Here is a 21,914-nt window from a genome sequence, read left to right on the forward strand (position 1 = left end):
CTAAGTGGGGGACTTAATCATTCTAAATAGTATATAAAATTAATTACAGTTGGAAGAATGTGGCCAGGTTTGTGGATTCCCAGGGATTGGGGGTAGGGTGCTTTTGTCTTCCAGTCACAGTCCTGTTTCTCCACATGTTTAGGAAAAGCCCATGAGCTGTTCTTATTTTCACTCTCCATCATGGCCTTGGTGTGGGAACCACAGAAATGGACTTTCCTGGATCTGAATTTCCCTTTTAATAATGCAACTGTAAATGTTGATAGATTTCACTTTATGCCAATGCTGCAGATTCCATCCTGATAGCACAGTATAAAATTTAATTTTTATTTATTTTTTTATACTGGGGATTGAACCCAGGGTTGCTCTATTACTGAACTACATCCCCAGCCTTTTTAAAATTTTATTTTTAATTTAATTTTATTTTTTTAAATTTTTATTTTGAGAAAGTGTCTCTCTAGGTTGCTGAGGTTGTTTTCAAATCCTCCCATTCCAGCTGGGATTAGAAGTGAGTATCACCAGGCCCTGCTTAATTTACCCTTATTTTAAACATTCTCTTTGTAGTTCTTTTAAGTAGCAATCTTTCTTAGTGTATTTAGGTCTTTTCTTACAGAGAGAAGAAATAGAGGTAGAGATAGAAAAAGAGACAATGGAAGAATTAACTGTCAACAATTATATGTCGATCCCCAGCACCGCAAAAAAAAAAAAAAAAAAAAAAAAAATTATATATCACTTACCTGTCACTTATCTGTTAATAGGTAAACTTATGAATTAGGAGCCATTGTCAACAAAAGATTATGTGAAAAAGTGAAATAATCTCTGAAAGTAGCAAATACAGTGTGATATGATTCCATTCATTGATTTTTTTTTTTTTTTTTTGGTATGTGTATGTGTGTTTTGTGGTTCTGGGGATTGGACCTACGACCTCGTGCATACTAGGCAAGCTCTGTACCATTGAGCTACACCCTCAACCCTCCACTTATTAATATTTGATTTATACCTAACAGTTTAAAAATCTATCATATATACATACTAGCTAATACAGATTTAAACTTTTGAGACACTATGGAAAAATCATAGCATCTAAAGAATATTTCATACCACCAGACTAAGGATGGAGAACTTTTAATGTGTGTTTCCAACTCTGTCAATGTCTTGTTCACAAAGGAGTGTCAATGTTCAGTGGTTATGAGCCTGGCTCTGAGTCAGCTACTTGTTTGTGTTCTAGTTCTATTCCTTTAGTAGCCGTGTGACTTTGATTAACTTGCTTAACTCCCCTGGCCTTGGTAAAATAGAGTCCTATTAATATCTACCCCAAAGGATTATTCTGATGATTTAATAAAGTAATATACATAGAACACTTACAACAGTGCTTGATGTAAATTAACTGTCCAGTAAATGCCATTATATATATTTGTAGAAAATGAGACTAAAATAGAAACATTTGGCCTCCAAAAGGCTAGAGATCTTTCTTTGTTTACTGATACTGCTCAGTGCTTAGAATAGTGCCTGGCATCCCAAGAACACTCATAAATGTGTGCTCAGTGTAGGCCTGTATTAAAGGCATTGAAGAAAAAAGTCCAAATAACATGATCTACATCTCCAGTATCATGGGATGAACTGTGTTCCGAAGAAGATGTGCGGAAGTTTCCAGCCTCTAGTACCTCGAGAATGTGACCCTATTTGGAAATAGGGTCATTGCAGATGTAATTAGTTAAGATTGATGCATAGTCCATCGGGCAGGCCCTCATCCAACATGAACTGTGTCCCTACCTGACGAAGGAAATTTGAACACAGAGACTCGCAGGACAGCATGCCATGCGAAGACAAGAGGAAGAAGTTGGAGCGGTGGGGCTGTAGGTCAAGGAGCTGGAAGAGTCAAGGAAAGATGCTACCCAGAATCTCAGAGGGTCCACGGCCGTGCCAATATCTTGAATGTAGACTTCTGGTATCCTGAACTGTAAGAAAATAAATTGCTGTGTTTTAAGCCACCTAGTTTGTATTTGTTATGGAAACCCTAGGAAACTGATACACCAAGCTATGTAGTTATATAGAAATGTCCTAGCAGTTGTCAATTGTGTTTAGTGGATTTATCTACCTTGATACATAAACAGTTAAAGCTAACCCTTTTCTGTTTTTGAGATACTGGGGATTGAACCCAGGGGCACTTTATAGAGCTACATCGCCAGCCCTTTTTTCATTTTGAGGACAGGGTCTCACTAAGTGGCTGAGGCTGTCCTTGAATTTGAGATCCTCCTGCCTCAGCCTCCTGAGTTGCTGGACTAGGCATGCTCCACCTTCCCAAGACTAGCTAACATTTATTGAGCTCCTACTATGAGTCAGGCATTTGCTAAGCAATAAGCATATACTATCTTGTTAAATCCTTACAACACTCTCATGAGGTGTTGTTACATATACATCATTAAGAAGCAGGAGGTTTCAAGTTTCTTTCATAGCTGTTTGGTAACAGAATTGGAATTTCACCTGTTATTCAATTATTAACCACTAAACTATGCAGTCTCTCTTGACTCAGAAGTGACATTGTGGTGTGTCCTAAAGGCCAGGGCTCTGGGCCTGTGAGAATGTGTCAGTATGTATGGTTTCTGTATGTGTAGGATAGTATTCTTCTCAGTCTACCATAAAACACAGACTGTGGATGCCTGCTAACATCTGTACCTCCCTCCACCTTTACCCACAGTGCCATCTCCAGGGAAGCCCTTCATCCTCTAGATTCTTTCCTAATCTAGAAAATGAGGATGTAATCCCAGCCTCTCAGGGTTGTTATGGCCACTTACTGAAATTGTCTCTGAGAACTCACCCTGGTATAGTTATCCACATTTGTTTTGTCCTTTTTATTAGCTCTGATTGAATAACTGAGTCACTTTAAGTAAGTGGTTTTCAGTGAGGGGTGATTTTCCTCACTAGGGAACATTGATCAATGTCTGGAGAAAATTTTCGTGCTGGAGCTCATGGGTAGATGGGGTAGTAGTACTGACATCTTCTGAGTAGAAGCCAGGGATACTCTGAACATCCTATGACAGACCTGTCAAAGCAAAATATTATCCAATCAATAGGGCTGAGGCTGATAACCATTTTTTTTTTTTTTTTTGCGGTGCTGGGGATTGAATCCAGGGCCTTGTGCATGCAAGGCAAGCACGCTACCAACTGAGCTATCTCCCCAGCCCTGATAAACCATTCTTTATTTTTGCAGTGCTGGGGATGGAACTCAGGGCCTCACACATGCTAGGCATGAGCTCTACCATGGAGCTACATCCAGCCCTGATAAGCCATTTTTTCAAAAAAGCTATTGCAGTGTTACTTTATTATGGGTATACTGTGACGGTGGTACCTGTCACTGGCTCTCTGGGAATAGACTAATTGAGTTTCCGTTTCCTAGATGTTATGAGCTAAATTAGGTCCCCCACTTTTTCAACCACCAAATTATTATGTTGAAATCCTAACATCCAGTACCTCGGAATGTGATTATCTTTGGAAAGAGACTTTTTAAAGAGGTAATTAAGTTAAAATGAGGTTGTTGGCCTAATAGGACTGATATTCATATAAAAAGAATCAATCAGGCCTGGTGTGTTGGCACACGCCTGCAATACCAGCTACTTGGAAGGCTGAGGTAGGAGGACTGCAAGTTCAAGGCCAGTTGGGGCAATTTAGCGAGACACTATTTCAAAATAAAAGACCTGAGGATGTAGCTCAGCAGTATAGAAGCAGAATGCCCCTGAGTTTAATCACCAGTGCCCCACTCCAAAAAAAAAAAAAAAAAAAAAGAGAAAATCAGGACACACGACACTAGGGATACATACATATAGACAAAAAAACCAGCACATGGTTTGAATGTGTCCATGGTTCCCACATTGGACACTTAAGACTCAATGTAAAAGTGTTGGCAGGTGATTAGGTCAAGAGCGCTCTGCCTTCATGTTTTAATGCCATTATCTCAGGGGTAGTTGGAGCTCAAAGAAAAGATAAAGGTGAGAGTTCAGTTTCCTTCCTTCTCATGTGCACATGCTCATTTTTCCTTCTGTCGGGGTCTTAAGCCCCCTTGCCCTTCTCGACCAGCGACAAGGGAAGGGGACACTCCCCAACAGGTCAGACCGGCCAACTGACCGCCCGCTCCCAGCCCTCCTGGCGGAGGACAATCAGACGCGGTCAGGGAGACCCGTCACAGCAGGAACTCGTTTATTGAGGAAGTCACACAACTTTTATGTAGGGTGAGGGCTAGGTGGGAACCAATCAGCTTAAGGTCAGCAAGGCAGGGGGGTTCACGCAGGCGAGAGTCCCATTGGCACTATATGGCAAGCATGAGCTGATCACGTTCACGGAACTATTGTTAACCAATCCCTGATGGTGGTCCGATTCATCTCATTAACTATTGAAAACCGACTTTGAACATTGATTTTGCTCACTTGCCAGGGAGTAAGGAGTCAGCCTGAGTTAGTTAACGTGTCATTAGTCCCAACATCCTTCTATTTTCCATCATAGGATGATGAGATAAGAAGGTTTTCAACATATGCTGAATAGATACCAGCATCATGCTTGTACCCTCTCCAGTCTCCAGGACTGTCAATCAATGCCTATTCTTTATAAATAACCCATTCTCGGTATATTCTGTTATAGCAACACAAAATGGGCTAAGGCACTTTTTTAGGACACAGAGGGAAGGTGGGCATCCATCAGCTGAGGAATGGGGCCTTAGAAGAAACTCAACTGCCAACACTTTAGTTTTGGTATTCTAGCCTTCAGAATTGTGAGGCTAGAAGTAACTCCTAGAAGAGGATTTTTGAATAGAAAAGTTCACGTAACATGGCCTGATGGTAGTGATTCAACTATTGCTTGCACTTTAAGGATAGTAAAATATTCCTCTTCCCTGTTGTCTAATTTACTTTCCAGTAGCAACTTCATCTCTTTTCTCTCAGCAATATCATAATGAGTAACCATGTTAAGACCGTCACTGTGGCCCTTTAGCATGGCCTCTTTAGAAACTCATAACCAGCTGGCCACTTATTTACTTTAGGAGCAATTTAGGCAGCTATGAGCAACTCCCTTAAGGACACCATATTATTAAGTTAAAATTACCATCATTGGATGATTTTTTTTGCCTTAAATTGCAACTAGCTATTTTCTTCAAAGTTTAGAAATTTATTTTATAAATAATGTATGTTTATAAAAAACTAGAAAATTCATAAAAATTTTAAAGTAGATGGATAAATTTGCTCCTAATTTATTCACAGTGAATTTTCCCCTTTTCTTTTTCTCTTTTTTTTTTTTTTTTCTTTTGTACTACTGAATCTGTTGGCCTTTCTATAGACACTCAGATATAATCCAAGTGTTATATATATTTATAACACGTGGCTGTATTTCAGGGTGTTGTTTCTTTGTCCCATCACCCTGTCTCCAATTCTAAGATTTCTTTAAAAAAATTTTTTTTTGTGGTACTGGGGATTGAACCCACGGACACTCTACCACTGAGCCACATCCCCAGGACTTTTATGTTTTATTTTGAGACAAGGTTCTCTAAGTTGCTTAAGGCCTTGCTGAGTTGCTGAAGTTGGCCTTGAACTTGGATCCTCCTGTCTTAGCCTTGAATTGCTGGAATTTCTGATATGTGCCACCACACCTGGCGTACCCAAAGATTTTTTATGAAGACTGAAGATGTTAGATTCTGGAATAAATAAGTCTTTAGGGGGTTTCAGACATTGGTTCTAATTGGTAAACATTTCCTGCAATCACACGTATAGTTTGCTAGATCTTTGAAGAAGTGCAGTGATGAAGTCATTATCATTCATCTCTTATAATAATCAGCAATGGCTTTCAGATACTTTTCTGCAACATTTTGCTTGTAACCACTTTGCACAGATTACTGAATGTGGCAGGAGACTGCAGCGTTTTAATTTTTAAACTCAGGCAGTGATAGGTGATTAATGAGCAGAAGCATGGTGTCAGTGACTGGGATTCAGGTTTGGCTTATCACACTCATCAGCTGGGTGATTCCAGAGGGGATTCTACCTTTCTAAAACACAGTGTGACTTTTTAAGAAAGGGGAGGTGCTGGGCGAGGTGGTGTATGTCTATAATCCCAGTGGCTAGGGAGGCTAAGGCAGGAGGATTCCAAGGCAACTAAAGGAGGCCCTAAGCAAGACCTTGGCTCAAAATAAAGTATAAAAAGGGCTGAGGATGTGGCTCAGTGGTTAAGTGCCCCTGGGTTCAATCCTTGGTATGAAAACAACCACCACCACCAATAACAACAACATACCAAGAAAAGAAAAGAAAAGGAAAGGAAAGGTAAGGAAAAGAAAGGAAAGAAAAGAAAAGAAAATGGGGGTAATAATGGGATTCTGACAGTCATGGATATATGGTGAGGGTTAGATGAGACAATAGTAGAGAGGACACAAGCACTAACTTTTGACCCATCTGCCTGAAATCAGGTCCCATCACTGTAGCCTAGTGGCTGTGTAACACGTGCAAATTTCTTAGCTCGGCTGAGTCTGGTTCCTGCATTAAATGGGGAAAATGTCAGTTTCTACTTTGTAAGCTGTTGTGAGAATGAAAAGTTCATGTGCACAAAATACTCATAATCATGGGTAGCACACACTAGGTACTTAGTAGATACCAGTTGTTACTGTTATTATCTTATTTTTATTGGCATTTAAAGCCTGGCCTGTAGTCAGCTCTCAGTAGACTGTTCTGATGATTCTCCTCTGGACTTGTCACTGTCCTTTCTCCCCATGTTTTCAACGGTTAACTAGTTGGGATGGATAAATAGAACCTTAAAGTGAACGCCAGCAACCTTTGAAATTAGTGAGCAAAGAAGAGTTGTTGCCATCAGCACCTCTTTACAGGGTAGTAAACTTTCTTTCACTATATGCTCTTCATCAAACAGAAGCACCCGCTCCTGCCTCTGTGCACACAGCACCAGAGAGCTGCAGAAGGAGGATGACAGCCCGAGGTTCAGGATCCCAGAGATCCTTACCTCATCCTTACTATTTCGGTAGTGAGCTAATATTTCATCCTTTGCGTCATAGATTGTTTTTCTTCTGAAAAGAAATGAGTTTAGATTTTCCAGAGATTCCCACTTGAGGAATTTTTGTGTCTAAAGAAAATATTTTCTGCTCTAGTCTTCATCGTGTGGGTGAGATTTTCTGTAATACTGTATTGATTGCCAGAGAACATGTGTTCACTCGGGGTCCTACATGGTTGAGAAGGAACTGGGGACCTACGATAAAAATAGAAGTTTTGATTTCATGGCAAAGATTTCTGGTGATTTTGGTGAGGAGGGATATAGATATGACAAGATATTGGTATTTAACGAAAAGAATAAAAATATGGTAGCTCATCGCTATTCCCATCATTGACTTATAGCCACATGATTCCTCCTGTATTGCCCACAGAACTGTTGGTCACAGGTAGCAGCAGTAGATCTGAATGTGGTTCACCCATTTGGTACATAGTTGTTCTTTTCCTCTGAAGCAGTGTCAAAAGAATTTCATTGTACTTCATTTCAGAAATAGAATTTGTGATAGATTGTACAAGTGCTGGTCTGGTTTCCTTTTCTTTTTAAATAACTTTTATTCAATTTCTCCATGTGCCAGCTGCTTTCACAAATGCCATTTTGCTATATAATCTCTAAAAAAGAATTAGTTATGCAAATTAATACTATAAAAAGAAAGGTAGGGAAAATATTGAAGTCTCTACCAGAGGGCATATTGCTCTCATATTATTTAGAATAAATCCAGGCTTTCTTTAAATACAATTAAAATTCAGATTTTAGTATTTCAGTTTGGTCTTCCCTCATGAGGTTGGACTTACACAAATAATCACTAGAGGTACCTCTTTCATGGTAATGCACGTACAGATCTGGATGTTTTCCAAGCACAGGTTCAAGGTTCAGTTTCTATCACTTATAAATGAAGTCACATTTTCCTGTCTATAACATCTGGAATTATAGTGCCTACCATCAGCATTAGTGTCAAGATTACAGTATGTAATATATATAAAAACCAACCTGTAAGATGACATATGAGTGTAAGGTATAATTAACAATCAAAGATTTAAAATATCACCAGTTCGAACTACACCTTTGAATCAGATACTTCTTATCCACCTTTGACCTTGGTCATACACTAAATATGTACAAGTTCATCTCACTGAGCATGAGGATTCCCGGCAACATTAAACATCTCCATTGGCAGGACTTTTTAATAAGAAAAAAAGACATATAATACTAACAGAAGAAACCACATTTGGTAATAAAAATTAAGAAAAAGTGAAAGAATAAGATAGTATGACTTGTTCTAAATCTATTTTGTCTTTGAATCCCTGTGACTTTAGAATGTATTTTCTTCTTTACGATTGGGAAACAGAACCCAGGGCATCCCTCCATGCCGATGGCAGTACTGAGGGAAGAGCTGTGGAGTTACAGGTAACTTCAACTCTCCTCCGTCAGACATCTGCTAGGTCAAGAGGTAGAGCAGCATGGCTAAGCTTGTGAGATCAGATGTGTCTCACTAACCTTGGCCAGATTACTTTGTCCATGACTCAGTTGATTCACCCTAGAATGGGAATAAAGTGGCACTTTCTTTTCAAGATGCAGGTGAGGATGTGGTGACAAGTAAACTTACATTTTTATTTTTTATTTGGTACCAGAGATTGAACCCAGGAGCAATTAACCACTGAGTCACATCCCCAGCCCATTTTTTTTTTTTTTTTTAGGTTTAGATCCAATCTCTTTATTGTCAGGGTCTCCTCCTTGTACCACCCACCCCTCCAAAACTATAGAAAAACTCCAAGCCTGGGCTTGTCCTGGGGAGAGGAGGCAGAGTGTAGGGAAGCCCCTGTGCCCTGCCCTCTAGCCTGGGTAGTGCAGTTAGGGAAGGTGCATGGGGAACGGGAAGACTGGGAACTCCACCTGCAGAGGATGTGGCACTGGCTGGGATGTGGGGGTGGGGGAGGAGTGCCTGCTGCCACCTTTCCTCTGGCACCCACTACAGGCTGGCATCCAGGGGTGGGTGCCCAGCTTGAGGTCTGGGACACTGAAGCCCTTCTGCTGGTGGCCGCTGCTCCTGTCAGGCTGCTTATTGCAAGGCCCCATCCTCCGCATCTGTGTCTTGGCTGTGCTCCAGTTCTTCCTCGCTAGGTGTCAGCAGGCCCTCCTCATCGCCATCACCTCGAGTCTGGGTTTCTCCCTGGGGCGTGCCTGCCTCAGAAACTGCGTCCTCTTGGGGGGCTGGTGGCCGGCTGCTGCTGCCACTATTGCCACTGCTACTGCCACCACCACCTCCGCTGCTCTGCTACTGTCGTTCTTCGTCTTGCCATCTGGATTGGCCTTTTGCTCCTCAGCAATTTGCTCCAAGTGGCCCAAAAGGGCATCGATGTTGGACTTGGTCTGCGTCAGCTCTGCCTTGATGGTCTGCAGCTCACTCCTCTTTAACTTGATCTTGGTTGAGCCAGTGGTGATGGCTGTAGAGCAGGCAAAGAGCTTGACGGGTATGGTAGTTTTGACACGACGGACCAAAGGGACTATGAACCGGGGTTGCTTCACAGGGAATGCCCTGGGTACTGGCACAGATGACAGGTGGCCACGGTAGTCAAAAAACCTGTATGTGGCAGATGCTGCTCTCTTTAGCCCTTTGGGTCTGTTGGGCTTAGGTTCTCCAGCTATGTTGATATCCAGGGTCTGCCCAGCCAGCACCCTCCCATTCTCTCCCAGCACAGCTGCCCAGGCATGGCGCTCATTGGCATACTAGACAAAGGCATAGCCCTTGTGCACCGAACAGCCGGCCACATGGCCATACTTGGAGAAGATAGTCTCCACATCAGACTTCTTCACCACAGCTGTGTTGAGTTGAGGTTTCCAGTGAAGACCTGAGAGTTGATGGACTTAGGGTCATTCTTGTTGGTTACATTGCTTGTCTGGATCTTCAAGGACATGATGGCCACCAGTACTGAGGCTGGGCTTAGCCAGCTATTTCCTCCTTTGGGTTACAGGGTTAGCAGCAATTGCCTTTGGGAACAGTCCTCACACCAGTGTGGAGCTGAAGGTGGGGCGGGCGAAAGCGTGGTGATGCCTTAGGAAGAGGGATATGAGACAGGTGCGGAAGATCATGTAGGCCTGGGAGAGCGAGGAGCCAAGGCAGCGCCCCCTCCCCAGCCCATTTCTAATTTTTATTTTGAGACAGGGGGTCTCACTAAGTTGCTTAGGGCCTTGCTTAGTTGCTGAGGCTGACCTCAAACTTGTGATCCTCCTGTCTCAGCCTTCTGAGTCTCTGGGATCACAGTTGTGAACCACGACACCCAGCATACATTTCAAAAAAACCCTTTGATATGTACTCATATCATCTATGAACGCTCTTAAAATGCAATTCTGATTCAGTAAGTGTGGGGAAGGCCTGAGAATCCCCCTGTCTACCAAACTCCCTGGTGATGTCCCGGGCTGCATCATGTTCTCAGTAGTAAGGATGGAAAGCCCTAAGAACTGTACCTGGAAAATTGCAGGACTCCATAGATGTCAGACACTGTTGAACGTTTGGCGCTGAGCTATGTGTTTCCACAGTCATCATTATGGTTAATGTGCAGCAGCCTGATGTCAGGTACTAATAAAACTCCATTGTCCAAACAAAAGAAACAAGTTAGCAAGGTCAGAAGTGTTGCCCTTGCACTTGAACCAGGTTTCTTGATTCTAAGTACTTTCTTTTCTAGAAAGTACAAGAAATTCTTCCTGATGATGAGGCGTGGACAAAACTAAACACAAACAAAAACCACAACAGACCTAAAGCCTCACTTTCTTGGTCTCAGATGCTGGAGAAGTTAAATTTTTCTCCTGTAACAGGCTGCAGGAGAAATTCATAGACACTCAAATGGCTTCCAAGTAGATTACTCGGTTTCAGTTTTTTCCAAATATGAAATATTTTTCTAATTGTATTTGTGAAGAAAAAGCAAACAATACAGAGTAGTATAAAAAGAAGTGTCATCCCCCGAGTTTCATTGTGTAGAAGCCCAATTTCTATTGTTGCAAAAGTTGGGTGGTCAACTGGGTTCTCTCTCTTTTCTATTTTCTTTGGTACTGGGAATTGAACCCAGAGGCACTTTACAACTGAGTTATATCCCCAGTCCTTTTTATTTTTAATTTTGAATCAGGTCCTTGCTTAGTTACCCAGGCTGACCTCCAATTTGTGATCCATAACCCTCCTGCCTCAGCCTCCCAAGTGGCTGGGATCACAGACGTGCACCACTACACCAACTCAACTGGGTTCTTTACTGAGAATCTGAAAAGCCTGAAATCAAGGTGTCTGCCAAAGCTTGGCTCCTATCTGGAGGCTCTTGGCTGAAATCCACTTCCAAGTTCTTTCAGGTTTATTTATTTTCTTATGGTTATGACTGAGGTCTTTGTTTTCTTGTTGATGCTCTTTGGCTGGAGTCACTATAAGCTTGTTCAAGGTCACTGCTAGATCTTTTCTGTGTGGCCTCCTCTATCATTCCCTCTTCAAATCAGTTAAGGGGACACCCAGTCCTTGTACACTGGTTTTCTCTCTGCCGTGGTCTATGCTAGTCAAGGATTCATGTGATTAGGTCAGGCTCCCTGGAGAAGCTCCCTTTTGATTCATTCAGACTCAGCTGGTCCATAAGCTGGATATGCCTGTAAAATCTGTTTTTCTATGTAATGTAACATAATAACAAGTATAACATAAAGGACAGAGATCATGCGGACAATTTAGAATCCTGCCTACTCTACTTTTTACATGAAACCACACAAAATTTATTCTTCTGCACTTCTTTTCTCTTCCATGCATGCTGTGGAGATATTTCGTAGTAAATAGAGATACATTGGCCTTTAAATGGCAAAAAGACCAATAGAGGGAAGGGAATAGGGAGTGGGAGAGTGAAGGGGAAGGAGAGTACTGGGGACTGAAATAGAACAAGATATATTCCATGCTTGTATAATTATGTCAAAATGGATTCTGCTGTCATGTATAACTAAAAAGAACTAATAAAAACAAAATAAAAAGTGAAAAAGAAAGAAAGATACTGGCCTTTTAAATTGCTGAATAATATTCTGTCACAAAGATTTACTATAACTTAACTATTTCTTTATTGATGGTAGTTTAGATTGTTTCCATTTAAAAAAAAATACATAAACATGCTGACTAATTATTTCTTTGAGATGAAACACCTCTAATCTCAGAGACATGGGAGGCTAAAGGAGGAGGACTGTGAGTTCACCTTAGCAACTCAAAATAAAAAATAAAAAGGGCAGGATGTGTTGGATACAATCCTCAGTGTTGGGGGAAAAAGAAAAGCCAGGTGCTGTGGCGCACGCCTGTAATCCCAGTGGCTCTGGAGGCTGAGGCAGGAGGATCACCAGTTCAAAGCCAGCCTCAGCAAAAGCAAGGCATTAAGCAACTCAGTAAGACTCTAAATAAAAAATAAAAAGGGCTGAGGAAGTGGCTCAAAGGTTAAGCACCCCTGGTACAGAAAAAACAAACAACTTGGTAGGAATGCAGCTCAGTGGGAGAGTGACACTGTGTTCCATCTTTAGTACCATCAAAAAAGAAAAAGAAAAAAAAAATACAAAGATAAATTGCTAGTTGGAAAACTATATCAAAAAGTATATGCATTTCAAATACAGTTCTACATTTCCAATCCTCCTTCAGGAAGAGTTAAATCAATTTATATTCCCACTAACGGCTTTTGTGATTGTTTGTTTTCCTATACCTTTGCAACACTAATCTAACAGTCTTTTAGTGGTTGCTAATGTAATGAAGTGGAATATGTTATTCTTTTTATTTACTCTTCTTCGATTACCAGTGAGGTTGGACAACTTTCTCTTTATTTTCCACATATGTTGCTTCATTGGGAACTATCAATTCACTTCGTCTGTCAGTCGGGGTTCAGTTACAGCATCAAAAGCCAACTCCAGCTAGTCTCAACAGAAACAGGTTTTGCTGGGAGGATATGGAGGAACTTACAGAATCAAGGAGAATGTTGGAGAACAAGGTTTGGGGAAGGAAGGCTGAGCAGTGGGGAATGCAGTCTAACCATAGGCCAGGAGATGGGGAAGAATAGGACAGGACAGGTGAGACGGAGTCACTCTGAATACGGCGTCCTCTGAATACTGCACTGCTGCTGTCTTGGACCTCTTGGTACAACTGTAAATAACTTGTCTGTTGCCCCTTTGTATTTGTATCATTTCTCAAGACTCAAGAGTGCCATGTGGGAGCACCCAGTTAAGTGGGCCTAGGTCACACAAACGAACTCCGGGAACCAGTGACTAAGAGCAGGATTCTCTGGCTTCTCTTGCTCCTGCAGTGGAAAATGGGATCTTACTTTTGACTAATACTGACCTACATTAGATGGGTATTCAAATATTCAAATGCTAAGTCACCCACCTCAAAACATACAGCTCTTCATTTTTCCTATGGTAGTGCTTTTTCCCTTCTTATTTGTTTATTAGACTTTGTGTGTGTGTGTGTGTGTGTGTGTGTGTGTGTGTGGGCCAGAGATTGAACCTAGGAGCAATTAACCACTGAACCACATCCCCATTCCATTTTATATTTTATGTGGAGACAGGGTCTCATTGAATTGCTGAGGCTGGCTTTGAACTTGCAATCCTCCTGCCTCAGCCTCCCAAGCTGCTAGAATTACAGGCATGGGCCACAACTCCTGCCTTTTTAAATTCTGGGGGTATTAATACTCTATCATGTATGTTGCGTCTATCTTTCCTTTCACTTATTAATTTTTCTTTTTCAACCTTATTATTCCAGATACTTTTTGTGACACAATAACTTTTTAAGAAAAGTGAGTATAACTGATTCTCTCCTGCAGAAATTGATATAACCCACAGAACATTGTTTCTTAATCAATTGTCCAGGCCACAGTCAACTAAACTAAAAGTCTGTCTGTGGAGAAAAGTAAGCTGTCACACTGAGAGGCTTAACATCTTTACTTGTTCTCTGCTAGCAAAGTAACTGCATACTGAGTGATAGAAAATTCACCCCAGTTCCTTCTTTGGAAAGTCAAAGATGTTAGTTAAATAGGAGAAGAAGGGCCATTCAAGGTTAGGAACCTTGTATGTTGTTACTTCTGAGCTCCTGGAACCCAGCGGTGGACAAGATAGGACCAGGCGGACAGTGCAGGCAACAAGGAATTTGCTGTTTGAGCTTACATTCTAATGGAACCTTGTCATAAACCTCGACAATAGAGGTTATTTGTGGGTGTGACTTTTCCCCCCCAGTGTAGTTAAGGACTTTCATTGTTACAAACCCTTTACTGCTAAAACAACTTAAAAGAAATGATAATATAACATGGATAATTTTTTTTTTTTTTAGTACCAGGATTGAACCCAGGGGTGCTTAACTACTGAGCCACATCCCCAGCCTTTTCTAAATATTTGATTTCAAGACAGGATCTTGCAGAGTTGCTTAGAGCCTCACTAAATTGCTGAGGCTGACTTTGAACTCTTGATCCTCCTGCCTCAGCCTCCAGAGCCACTGGGATTACAGGTATGTACCACTACCCCGCCACAAAATGGGTAATTCTTTTAAGCATCTCATAAAATAATCTTTGGTAGCCAGTTAGAACATTTGTTAGGCTTACTTGTAAAAAAAAAAAAAATTTCTTCCTTAATGTCCACCCTAATGAGCTTTTGCATGACAAGTTCTCTCTTGCAGAGAAAAACTTCACTTCTTGCTAAAAAGATCCACAATCATTCTTTCTGACCAGCCTCCTCCAGGTGGGGTTAACGTTCATCCTGTTTCAGAAAGTCTCAGTACCAGTATTTACAAAGCTCCAGAGAGATGTAGTAAACCTTATATATGCTTTAGATGAAGAAACAGGTGCAATGCCAAAAGAAATTAATTTCCATATAAACCCAAGAGGACAGGCTGGGGTCATAAAGGGAACCAGAGCATGTTTTCCAAAAGACTAAATGGACAGATAAATGCATATTTCCAAATCAATACTTTCCAAATCTCGTGGAGAAAAATAAATAATGTTTTCAGGGTAACATGATTTTCCAAATTTACTGCTTATAATTAAATCTTGTAAATAGCTCCTGGTGGTGTTAAAAAAATAAAAAAAAAATCCTGTGTGTTTTCAACCAGCTTTATTGTAAACCTCTGGGACACAGTAATATTTTCTTCTCTATTTTTGTCAGGATAGACAACGTATATTTACATGGGTTATAATTTCCCCCTTTGACATCTTTTTCTGTGGAAAGATAAACTTCTCAATTACTGGATGAACAACTTGGACAGAGCATTTCCTGACCAGTGTGTTGATTCCTAAAGTATTAAGTTACAATTTCTTGCTGGGCAGACAGGGCCCTGAGTGTGTACCTGGTAGGTAACTTGAGAATGTACATCTCATCTAGGGTGAAGTTTGATTTTTCTTTTGGTGGATTATTAGTGGAATAGTGTTCCCAAGATGAAGGCCTCTGGAAGTGGCAGGGGGAGGGAAAAAAGAATGTTTTACACCATGAATTAATTCTGAAATGATTTCTCTAAGAGTTGCTGTGGTCTCTTTCTCCTACACATAGAAAATAATTGGACTCTTTGTTCATTGGACTATTTTCTCTCAGAAAAATGAGGCATGGAGGGATGGAGGAGTAACTCAAAAGGAATTTACAAAGGCAGGCAGAGAAAATTTAATTTTAGCTTTGAAAAGGACCAGAACTCAACTCCCCTTCCCTGTAATGAGTTCAGGGAGGGAACTCCTGCCCCAGTTAGGAGCCTGTGCCCTGCTGGGTGGCCATGCTGAGCAGGTGGATTAGCTGGTGGATTAGCTGCTGTGCCCAGAAACAACAATGGAAGGGCATATTCAATAAGTCTTCTGGCTGAACATTTTTTACAATTGGCCAAGGTCAAAATGATTCTCTTTGGACTAGTATGGTATCACTGGTACCTTACTATCTTGTCTCCTCTGCCTCTTATTAGTACTTACTTTAATGTACATTTTCTATAAAATTGTCCATCTCTGTGGTCCTAGTTTGAGCATTTTTTCTTGTTTTTTCAGGTTTCTACCTTTTGTTTTGTTTTGTCTGAATCCTTTTACTATCGTCTTTCCTATTTTCTTTTCCCTCTTCCACTTTTTCTACCTCTGTCTTCCTACACCTCTTTAAAGACAAGCCTAATCCTGGGCCAACTTGTGAAGTTTCAGTGTCTCAGTCCTTTTTAACCTGGATCATTTCCTTTCCTCAGTGGCTTCCACTTCATAATTCTTCAGTGTTGTAGGTTCTTTTCCCGTGAAAATGAAAATATTACAACTTGTTTACTCCAAATCATCATTTTTTTCTGGGATGAATCTCAATAACTACCAAAGGCTTCAGATAAAGGGATAAAATACCAAAGAGAAAAAAAAAAAATTTTTTTTTTAAATCTTTTGTAGTTGTAGATGGTTGGAATGCCTTTTATTTTATGCAGTGCTAAGGATCAAACCCAGCGCCTCACATGTGCTAGGCACACACTCTGCCACTGAAGTACATCCCTAGCCCTCAAAGTGGAATTTTAGGGAAGGACTTCCAGAGATGCCAGGGACTTCCACCAATCTTGTGGTTCTCTTTCCTCTCTCCTTCATACAACTTCTTGAAACGGTAGGAATGAAGGTTTGAGAAGCACTTTGCTTCCTCTTTCAGGGTCTTAGAGGGCTCAGACCCTCTTGTGAGGAAGAGAAGCATCTATGTGACAAATCCTGAAACTGAGTCTCTGAAAGCAGCAGAGCTGGACTGAAGTCCAGGCAAACCCAGAAAGCCAGAAGTGGGCTGGCCACGGGAACTGGGCTACTTATTTAGTTTTCCCTCAGCCATCGTTGCATTATAATTATTCATAATTGTGGGATGTGTTGCTATATATTCATACATGCATACAACATAACAATGCAATTTGGTCAGTTTCAGATCCAAGTTCACAGATAGATCTTAAATGGAGGAACTGACTTATAACAAAAAAAATCTAAAGGGATGCAGGTATCATTGTTTAAAAGAAAAAAAATCATAATTTAGAAAGTTAATCCAGAAAACGGACAGATGATGTCCAGGTATTTACAAATGCCAATCAGCAGTTTGGGGGCTCTGATCTCAGAAAGATTGCTCGAGGCACACTCAGTGCTCCTTGATGCTCTGCACTAACCCCTATCTCAGGCTTGACCACCAAGTCTCACCGCAGTGTTCCCATGTCTGGAAAGCTGTCCCTGATCACTCAGTGGTACCCTTTCTCCTGCTTCCACTGACCCTTTTCTGTGAATGCTCTCACAACACCTTACCATGGACTTTTCATCTAATTTTCCCTCTAGGCCAGCGCCACACAAGGGTACAGACTGCATATAAACTGAGTCCGCCATGCTGAGCATGGCACAGAGTGGATGCCTAGCAAATGTTTCCTGTATGAATGAATACAAAAATGATGTCCTTGAGGAGAGCCAAAACAGAAAAACTTGAGCCATTGCAGCGCCAGACCCCCAAAGAAACTTTTGCCATGGAGATGGAAAAATGTATCTTTGAACTCAAATTGTGTTTGAAGGCTTTCTTAGTGTTAACGGAAATTGACAAGGTTGTAGAGAGCTATATTATCACCCGATGGGAAGTAAAGGAGGAGGGAGATGCTGACTCCTTCCCTGGAGGTGGCAAAGGGTACAGTACACTCCAGACAATGGGGAGAAACCATCCATCCACCCATGGAAATCAGTGAAACTAAAGGGGCCTGGTGGACACCTCCTTTCCTCCCCTCCTAGCTTTATCCAACTGTATTCACCTAGGTTCTATACTTTGGGACTTTTTTGCTGGTCCTCCGCCCTCTCTGGGATAATAAAACCAGAGGAAGAACAGTGGGACAGGTTCTGGCATGTGCTGTTCTGCGAGATGCGGAGGGCCTGGGGCACATGCGTGAATGTTTGCAGAACTTGAGCCCAGAGCATGGAAAGTTGGACTGGGAAAGGAGGTGGGTCGGGACAGACGACTTCTCTTTCTTCCTATAAGTCTAAAATTATCTACATGAATCATTTTGATAAACTAATAAATATTTCTTTTGAAAAAAGAAATATTTCTGGCTGAAGAGTCAGATGGAGAGCAAAGTCGTGGGGCAGGCGGGGAGGTGGGAGGGAATGCATGAGTAATAGTCACACTTTGGAGAAAGACTGTTTTTATGTCTGGTTTGGCTTCTGGATGAGGCTACTGATCCTCTGAGGAGAGGAGCTGGGGGCACTGTAGAGGAGGAAAGTTGGCTCGCAATTCCTGGATTTGGTTCTTCATGGTGCAGCCTCTCTGCTCAGGCGTGACTCCAGACTCTTAGCAATATTAGCTGTCAACCCCATGGTCCACTTACCTAGCTGGTGATTCGTGCACTCCCATCGACCTCAGCTGCCTCTCTGATGACACTTTCTTGCCCTGGGCCTACAGTGGTCATGGTTAGCCCCCACAGTAACAGTCTTTCTGACTTTACGTGGTTTCCGGGTCATCTGTTCCCAGGCCTTCTCCTGGCTTCTCCCATTCCTGCAGCTTTATTGAAAGGGCCCAGGAAAATCCTGAACAGAGTCAATGACAGGCAGTGACAAACAGGGCTCTGTCCATCCTTGTAGTCATACCAGCCTTCGAGGCTTGCCTGGATTGCAAATCTGAGGCCAGCCCAGGGAACTTAGTGAGACCCTGTCTCAAAATAAAAAATGAAAAAGGTTGGGGATGAAGCTCAGTGTTACAGTACCCCTGGGTTCAGTCTCCAGTGTTGAAAAAAAATTAATATCACCATTTACATACACTGTTCTTTAATGTGCAAAACATACAACAAAGTAATTGGTCAGTAATTGATCTATTCCCACCAACCATTGGTCTCTTCCTCATTCAGTCACACCCACCCTGAGATGTTTGGCCTAAGGGGATAGGTGCAGTTTCATTTCCACCAGAATAATTTTGTTCAATTCTATTTTTTTTTTTTTTTTTTTTTTTTTTTTTTTGCGGTGCTGGGGATCGAACCCAGGGCCTTGTGCATACAAGGCAAGCACTCTACCAACTGAGTTATATCCCCATCCCCTCAATTCTATTTTTAAAAAATTCTTTCTTTCTTTTTTTTTTTTTTTTTGGTACTGCGGATTGAACCCAGTGGTGTTTTACCACTGAGCTACATCCCCAGCCCTTTTTATTTTATTTTATTTTAAGTTGCCCAGGCTGGCCTCAAACTTGCTTTCCACCTGAGTAGCTGGAACTGTAGGCATGTACCTCCACACCTGGCAATTTCTTCATCTTTTTCAGATTAAAGACACTAGGCTCAGATTTTCAGATTTCTGTTCCCTCCCTGTTCTTAGATGGTACCTGTATTGGTCATCTTTCTGTCATTGTGACAAAATACCTGAGAAAAATCAACTTAGAGGAGGAAAGATTTATTTTGCCTCAGGATTTCAAATGTTTCGGTCCATGGGCACTTATCTCCACTGTTTTGGGGCTTATGGTGAGGCAGGATATCATGGTGAAAGGGTGTGGTGGGAGAAAGCTGTTCACCTTTTGGAGGCCAGGCTGGGGAGGGAGAGCGAAAGGAAGGTGGGGAGAGCACCAGGGTCCCAATGTACCCTTCTAGGACACACTCCCGGTAACCTACTCCCTCCAATTAGGCCCACCTCTTAATGTTTCTACCAGTTCTCAATAGAGCACGAGCCAGGGACCAACCCTTCAATACGTGAACCTTTGGGGGACATTCCAGATCTAGATTATAACAGTTTAAGTTACCTATGGTGGTGTAACAATGGTCCACTCTATACTTTGAATATTGCTCTTGCTGCTCTGCCACTAAGACTTATTTTTTTTAAAAGGACATGTTTCTCTTCCTCTCTCCCTTCTCCTCCCAAATCTCTCCCCCGTCCATGATCTCAGGAGAAATGAGATTACCTTTCTTCCCCATCCTAGGTAGAGTTATCTGTCCTTGAGTACACTCGGAACAAAGTAACTTAAACTTTGTGGATGGCACCAGGAGATCTCAGAAATGATTATCTCCCAAATTAACAAGTGAATTACAACTTCTGACAGAGAACACATGGAATGTAGCCGTCTAATCACCTTTTTAAAAAAACCCTAGTTCCTCCTGATGGGCTGAACCTCAGCGTCTGGGATAGGAGTCCCCTGTATTTTTCTCTTTTGCTATTGTTTTTCTTTTTTCTCAAAACTATGTCCTCATTATTGGATTGGCGTTGAGGACAAGGACGGAAATTTTGGTAACAGTGGTAGGGGAATATTGGGACTCTTGGTGCCTTTTTAGGATTCTTCAGAGAAACAATATCCTATTCTTGAGTAGAATAGAATAGAATAGAATAGAATACAAATCATGCATAAATTTGTTAGATTGGTTAACATGATCACAGAGGCTAAAATGTCAAAATCTCCTAGACTCTTGAAGCAGATTCACTCAGCCACCAATTTACAGAACTCATTTCACCAAGAGAGAAATTCACCAGGCTTATTTTTATTTTGTTTTAGTTGACTAGGTTTCCTAATAGCATTTTAAGGAAGATTATTAAATTTAGTCTCCTGCAGTAGCTGGAGGAACAGGACTGAGAGACAGAGTGTCAGCTCTTTGCCATGGAGCCTGTATTGATGCGACCTCCCTGCTGAGCAGATCCTGGAGCCTCTTTCTCAACTCCATCTGGATCTTTCTTTCCCCACAGTCTCAGGTACTTCCTTCCCCACTTTACGGGTCCCACAGCCCACCTGTCTCTCAGGACTACCCAGCAGTCACAGGAGAGAAGGCCTAGGCTGTACTACTGGATGCCCTTTATCCTAAAGGGTTTCTTTTTTTTTTTTTTTTAAACAAAATGAGAGAGAGGCCAGGGGAGTTCTGGAGATAATGCCTCACAAAACACCCCTCACTGCACTGGTCTTTGTTTACATGGAGGAAGCTCAGTGTCTCTAATCACTTAGGTGTTTTAAAATGCTGGGTTCAAGTATCTGGGCCTGCTGGTATTGAGAAACCATTGAAGGCTAAACAGAGGGATGACAAGATTGGAACTGTTTGAGACACTCAAGCACTAAAAAGGGTATTTGTGTGCAGGGAATTCAGCTAAGAGGGCAGTAGAACCCAGGTAAATAATGACAGCCAATCTCCACCACGAAATCCTGAAAGCCTTTTCCTAGTTAAGTGGATCCCCCTTTTATTCTCCATTGCTGTGCCCATGTTCTGGGGATTTGTAAATTTATTTATACTTACCATTTGCTCCCTCATGAGACTATAATTTCCCTAAAAACAAGAGTTATGCCAAAAGTATTCTCATTGCCTAGGACAATGTCTGAGCACAAGAGGTGCTCCACAGACATCTGGGGAAGAAAGAGTAGAATTAAGAAAGAAGGGATTTTCATTAACTATGTTTTAGGGTAAGGGGAAGATGCTCACAGAGGAGGAATGGAAAGACAGAGAAAGATAAAGATGGCACAGATTTCAGGAGAAGGAGGAGCAAATGGGATAAAAAAGAACAGCAACAGAAATTCAAAGCAGAAGAGTTGGTTTTGTCTAGGAGAAAAGCATGCCTTCTTTTAACACGAAAGAAGGAAAGAAGGGATGCATATAGATGTGGATTGGGTTTATAGTTTATTGAAATGATGCTGTCCATTTCCTGGAGAATTGCTAGGCACTATTATCAGCTATAAGAGAAAGAGAGAAAAAAAAAAAGAAAGTGGAAGAGAAATAAGAAGAGGAAGCAGGAGAAGAATGAAGGGTTTAGGGGATAGTGAGAATTTAACAAAATTACTCCAAGGAAAGGAAAAAGTTGATGACCAAAATGATGTAATATGACCAAATTAGTTTAGCTCCAATCTCACCGGTAAGGGACAGAGGAGTGGACAGGAGGATGGGAGGGTTGGCTGGAATGAGGACTTATGGGAGGCCGCCTCTTAGTCTGGTTAATCACGTGTCTCGTTGCAACAAAGGGAAGGATGTCTGGACT

General features: G+C 41.6%; 1 pseudogene; it reads right to left on the reverse strand.

Moving 5' to 3' along the window:
• Window positions 1-8,907: 8,907 nt before the first annotated feature.
• LOC124964715 (RNA-binding protein Raly-like) lies at window positions 8,908-10,261 on the reverse strand (annotated as a pseudogene).
• Between the last annotated feature and the right edge of the window lie 11,653 nt (window positions 10,262-21,914).

Source organism: Sciurus carolinensis, chromosome 14 (genome assembly GCF_902686445.1).
Source record: "Sciurus carolinensis chromosome 14, mSciCar1.2, whole genome shotgun sequence".
In the NCBI taxonomy this organism is placed as follows: Eukaryota; Metazoa; Chordata; class Mammalia; order Rodentia; family Sciuridae; genus Sciurus; species Sciurus carolinensis.